General features: G+C 39.9%; 1 pseudogene; it reads right to left on the bottom strand.

Annotated features, from left to right (window-relative positions):
* Positions 1–781, bottom strand: part of LOC118328128 — a 2938-nt pseudogene extending 2157 nt beyond the window's left edge.
* Between the last annotated feature and the right edge of the window lie 5517 nt (positions 782–6298).

The raw sequence follows: 6298 nt of genomic DNA, 5'->3' as shown, positions 1-6298 counted from the left end.
TCTCAGTCTTTGTTCTTTCTATATATCTTTTGAATAGTAGTTTATCTTTTGGATTCATGTAGGTAGGATTTTTAGGCCAAGAAGATTAAAGAAAGGCACGCATCATATGATAGATATGACCCCTAACTTCCTGCATAAATAAAACCAACTTTAGGAAACAGTTCTTATGTTGTAATTGTAAGGAACTTTGAAAAGCGATCATTTTATGAGACTGTCGTCATGAATGGTTGCGATATTTCAGAATTTAAGGGGATAGGGAGGAGGGAGCGTAGTATTATTCATGTGAACTATATTAGGCTGGCAGCTCATTGACTGCTAATGTTGCTAAAGCTAAAGGATAGAGGGAGTCAGTGGAAGGTGACATTGCTGGCTAATCTGTCAATTACCACACTGAAGCAGAAGAATTGTGAATTTGTTCTTTTGGTGTTTTTGTCCACCCACACTTTGAGAATAAACACAAAACCAAATCAACGCACCACAAATTAGCAGGTCTCCAATGGGTACAACGACAGTTGACGTGCAAAATCTCTCTAAAACAGGTTTCGAAAAGCTTTCATGAGGAGGATTTATTGTTGTGCTGGTTGCAAGAGATTGATTAAAGTTTTTTCAGCAGTGTACCTAACTAAACTGTTTGCGTGAGGATATATAACCATATATACAGTCATATTACCTGAGGACTGAACTGTGCTGAACAGGGTATAAAAACACACCGACCAGAGGGTGACTCCACAAATATCACAGCAGCGCAGTACACGGACAAAGCCACTAGGTGCAAAGACATATTGCCAAACGAACGAGACTCAATCAATCAAAAGCACAACTACAAACATAAGAGTTAAATATTAAAGTAAAGTATAGTAGCAATATGCTTGTGGACATGTTTTGAATAAGTGTGTTTTAAGAGCATAGCGTATGGGTACATTAGATATAGTTATTCAGGAACGCAAGAACAGGAGAAGAGAAAAATAGAGGCGCATGGGAAATTAAATGATAATGATTCGTGCTAGAAAAATGGCTTCCCTTAATTTGTGAAAATAGTCATATATACACTAAAAGGATGCTATAGGAAAATGCTGTCATATGTAAAATAGTTCAATGAAGGTGTAGCAATTGAGAACGAATTTACAGACACTTCCTATTAATACACCCTGTACAATGATGCGAGTGCCACCTGTGTGCCCTTGTAACCCCGAAACTGAGAGAAAGCCTTGCTTTGAGGCGTGTAATTTCAAGACAGGCTGCGTGTTCAGAGCAGAAGACGTCATTTGGGCCTGCCCCTCTTCCTCTCGCCTGCATGGACATTTACACCTACTCTGCTGCCTCAGCAGAGCTAAAACCATCCACAAAATACATGCTACCCACCCGTGGCTCTTGACCCTGTTTGACCTGTTGCCCTCAGGAAGGCGCTACAGGTGCATTAGGACAAAAACAAACAGCAACAATTTTAAATTATTTGCAGCCAATATGAGACCGACTTCAGCAGGTGCGAATGATCGTGGGGCCGATATGCCAAATATTGTGTGCTTCAGATGTGGTCTGAAAGGACACAAAGCCAGAGCATGCCAGCGCAAGCAGTGGTGTAGTCATTGTAAAAGCAATACACACCGCGACGCAACCTGCAGACAACAACAGCGGTGGAAAGTTTCTGAGGATGTGAGCAGTAAGGAGTAGGGTGATATCAGCTAAATTGAGCCATCAGGTAAAATGAGCCATTTAAGGTTTGAGCCTCCTAGCTCTTTAAATTCTAATAGCCAATGGCTGCAAATAATTTAAAATTGTTGCTACAACTGTATTTGATACAAAACAATTGATTTAATTGGTCTATGGTTGCTATGGTGGGCGGGGCAAAGCCTCACTTCCAGACTGCTGAGGAGAACTGTGAGGTGAGTGGCCTGGCAGACAAATCTTAGTTGAACATTATAAGGTTGATAAATCACTAAAAAAACAGATGTACCGCTATAAAAAAAATGGGTATAATGCATGTTGTGATAGCCTTCATCAGATATAATGCCAAATTTTTGCTTAACTAAATTATTTTTTTATGAAAAGAAATTCTTTTGGGTGGCTCAATTTACCTTAATGTACTGAGGTAAAATGAGCCATGCATTTCAGCTAAAATGAGCCACCTTCAGAGTTAGTTTTAGCAAATATTTTGATGGTTCCTCTTATTAAACAGTATTAATATATGACTATATGAATATGTTACAGCATATATTCCACGCCTCTTCACATTTCCCTTCTATTTATTCCCTGAATTTCCCTTCGAGGATTAATAAAGTACACTCTATTCTATTCTATTTAGGTCCGATGTGTGTGTGTGTGTGTGTGTGTTTTAGCTTTGGTGCAGTGCTAACCAGTGGTTAGAGGAGAGAATGCGGGGAGCAATGGAAGAGTACAAGGAGGCACTTGAAAAAGGAGTAAAGTAAGTGTGCGCGTGGGGTCAGTTGTTTGTCCAGTCACTGCCAAAGGATGATGCTAGGCCCCACATCCTACTACTGGATAGGCATAGCAGTCATGTTTACAACCTGGACTTCCGAAAGTCTGAGTTTTTCTCTGTTTTCATCCGGGAGTGGAAGAAGGCTGCCACAGTAGAAAACGCTCAGGCAGGGTTCAGAGGGACAGAGATGTTCCCTCTGAACAAGCACATCCTCCCAGAGAGTGCTTTTGCTCCCAGGAAAACAACAGAGAGAACCCTGCCACCCACTCTCCCAGAGAAGGCAGATAAGTCAAGAAAAAACATACAGGGAAAGACCGAGGAGGACGTACCCTGCAGAGCCTGTCAGGCCCTCTATGGCGACCCCAGTGAACCAAAGGTATTGTTTCACTGATGTTACCTTTTCCTTGTGCCCTTGGGTTGCAAACCCTGTAGGCCTACATGTGAGCAAGGTTGTGTATTGTTAGGCTATCTGACTGTGACTGTTGGATACTACTGTACTGTCATATTGTCTTGAACAGAGCTACAATGAAGAATTTACTCATTGAGGATTATTAAAAATTATATCTGTCTGTCTGTCTGTCTGCCTGTCTAAGGCCACTGAGCAGTGGGTGAGCTGTGGGACCTGCAGGGCCTGGTTTCATGAGAGCTGTGGAGAAGATAACAGCATCTGTGATGATGATGGCTTCTTTTTTCAGGATTGCCTATAAAACTCTGTCCCCCTGCAGACCAATGCAGGAGCCCCTCACACACCACACACACACACACACACACACACACACAGACAGACATTAACATAGAGTTCCAAAATTGCTTGTTCTCATTATAAATTTAATAATAATAATTTTAATGCCATTATTTATGAATTATTGTAGACCAATGCAGGAGCCCCTCACACACCACACACACGCAGACACAGCGCACACAAACACACACACACACACACACAGACATTAACATTAGAGTTCCAAAATTGCTAGTTCTCATTATTAACTTTTAACATTTTAATGTCATTATTCATGAATTATTGTATGTAATGTAATGTTATATTGTGTTATGTGTGTTGAAACTAAAGTTAATCAGATTGTTTTATCATAAATGACTCTGTTTTGCTTTGCAGTTTCAGTGACTCATTTTATCTGATTAATGGCTCATATTAACTGATCAGGTGGCCCATTTTACCTGAACAAAAATATTAAAAACAGTCCTTAACTATAAAAACACAATCCAATGTCATACATTGCTTTTTCTTAGTTTCCTAAGCAATTAACCAAAAAGTGGCTCAATTTAGCTGATATCACCCGATATAACAAAGTTCCAGAAGTTCGACTTCGAGCTTCGAGTCTGAGGAGCACTGTGGAGCACTGAGGAGCACTGTGCGGAAGTTTGCTTAACCAACACCAGAGGGCAACGCCACAAGACGATGCTGAGGAAGGCGTTGTACATCCCCTCATACGCGCAAGACATCTGTTCTGTGAGAGCAACTACTGCCAGAGGAGCGACTGTAACCTTCAAGCAAGGGAAAGACGTCCTACAACACAAAGACGGTACAAAGTTCCACATTCATGAGTGTAACAGACTGTACTACCTACCAACAGTAAATGTTGAACGTCATGACCAATATAATGGGTGTTATGATATGCAGAAGTGGCATGAGATTCTAGGGCACTGTAATTATGATGATATTCAGAAATTACAGAATGTTGCTGATGGTATGACATGGGACCCTGATGTAAGAGCCAAAGAAGCTCTAGAGCTGGTACACACAGACATAGCGGGACCAATAGACCCAGAGTCCCAGGGTATAGGTTCGCATTATTATTCACTGATGACTACTCCAGTGCAGTGTTAGTGTACTTCCTAATGAATAAGAGTGACGCAGTACAAGCAACTGAGAAGTTTCTCGCTAATACAGCCCATATGGAAAGGTCAAATGCATGAGGTCCAACAATGGTGCAGAATTCATGGGAAAGAATTACCAGGCACTACTCAGCAAAAGTGGGATTAAACATGAGACTTCAGCTCCATACTCACCACACCAAAATGGTACAGCTGAGCGAAATTGGTGCACTCTGTTTGACATGGCTAGGTGTATGCTAATAGAGAGTAAGTTGCCAAAAGAGTTATGGACTTATGCAGTGCAGACAGCAACTGTAGTGAGAAACAGGTGCTACAGTAATCGCATAAAACAGACACCTTACTTAATGCTAACAGGGAGACAGCCTAACTTCTCCAGGATGCAAACGTTTGGGTTAGTGTGTTATGCCTATAAACAAGACAAGAAGGACTGTTGGACTCTGTGTGACATTACTGAACGATCCACTAGCAATAAAAAGCATCGGTAGCTTCTAAACAGACCAGTCTGCATCTCACTTGCTGCAGCTCAAGCAGTCTGTTTGCAGGATTAAAACGTCCATCGTATTTATAACTCAACCACTGTGGGCAGTACAAACACCATTCAACTTTTAAAATACGGATTACTGCATTCTTATACAGTGCATGGAAGCTCATTATGATGCCACATGCAGCTTCATGAGTAAAGAGTTAAACAGTATAATGGAGCCCAATTAACTCCCAATATATCTATCACTCAGTCAGGATATATACACACTATGTTCACATTTTAAAATATTCTATTCTACTCACTATATGACTAACAAAAAAAAATTCCCAGTGTATGGCATTATATTGAAACTTATCATGATGACATGTAGCCTATCATTTAGAACACATTATGCATAGCTAATCAAAAGAGCTTTATAATCCAGTTAACTCAAGATTTATTTCATTAATATTCAAACATCATTACATTATCACATGTCATTTTATGTTCAACACTGATCAAGCATGCATTAGTTTTTTTTTGTTTTTACTTTTGTTTAACATTAATAATCAGGCTCCAGTCGGATGGTCATTACCATGCTTCTTTATTCGTGTCTCACCCATTCTTTCTACGTCCCCCGTACCCCTGACATCATCACGCATATATCTGTGTTCCCAGACACTACAATAATTAATTAATTATTAATTAATTATTCATATCATATAAAACATTAGAGTAAACAAGGTTCACTTCAACAAAATAAACAAATACAGCTTCATAGATTTAATTAGTTAACAATTAATCAGTTCAACTTTTCACTCTCCAAAAACAGAATTGTTCTTCTGAAAAAAGAGAATGCCACACAAACACTTAAGAGAAAAGCAGCTGAAGCCGACCTACAAGGGCTAAAAAAGAAGACAAAAGTCCTGCGAGAAGTGTGCAGCACACTACAGAAAGATGCAGATCAACTTGCCGAGCAGGCAGAGGGAAAATCAGGGTCATTAATGGCCCAACTCATCACAAAATCCAACACCTTGCGACGAAGGCACAAAGAAAAACTCAGAGAGCTGATGGACACGGAAAAGTTGATGGAAGGCAAAACACAGGAACTGAGGCACATGTCCTGAGTTTTAATATTGGTGTACTATTGTAATTTCACTAAGTTATTGTTGTTTTCAGCAAGTTGGCCTTGAAGCTTCTGCGACTTTCTACCTCTGAGCATTAGTGTCAGTCTTTTCTGTATCATTACACAGAGTTATCATGTATATTGCCAACACCAAACACTAAACACATTTTAACCAGATCATGGCTATCAAGTAACAAATTCTGCTGGGGAAAATTTCATCTGAGGAAATTAACAGTTGGCTACAAACATTAGATATTTACAAGCACAAATGTGCTGGTGATGCAGTTGTAAACTGCATGTATTCAGACTAGAATGAATGACTGGCACAACAAATCAAAGAGAAGGGACTATTTCTAAGAGTAATCTCCTCACTTGACAGCTTTACCATGCAATTGTAGGAACATACACTTAATAA

This window comes from Morone saxatilis, unplaced genomic scaffold (assembly GCF_004916995.1).
Source record: "Morone saxatilis isolate NCDOM2014 unplaced genomic scaffold, NCSU_SB_2.0 Contig18, whole genome shotgun sequence".
In the NCBI taxonomy this organism is placed as follows: Eukaryota; Metazoa; Chordata; class Actinopteri; family Moronidae; genus Morone; species Morone saxatilis.
Note: the sequence above shows the minus strand (reverse complement) of the source record. Positions and strands in the feature narration are given on the sequence as shown.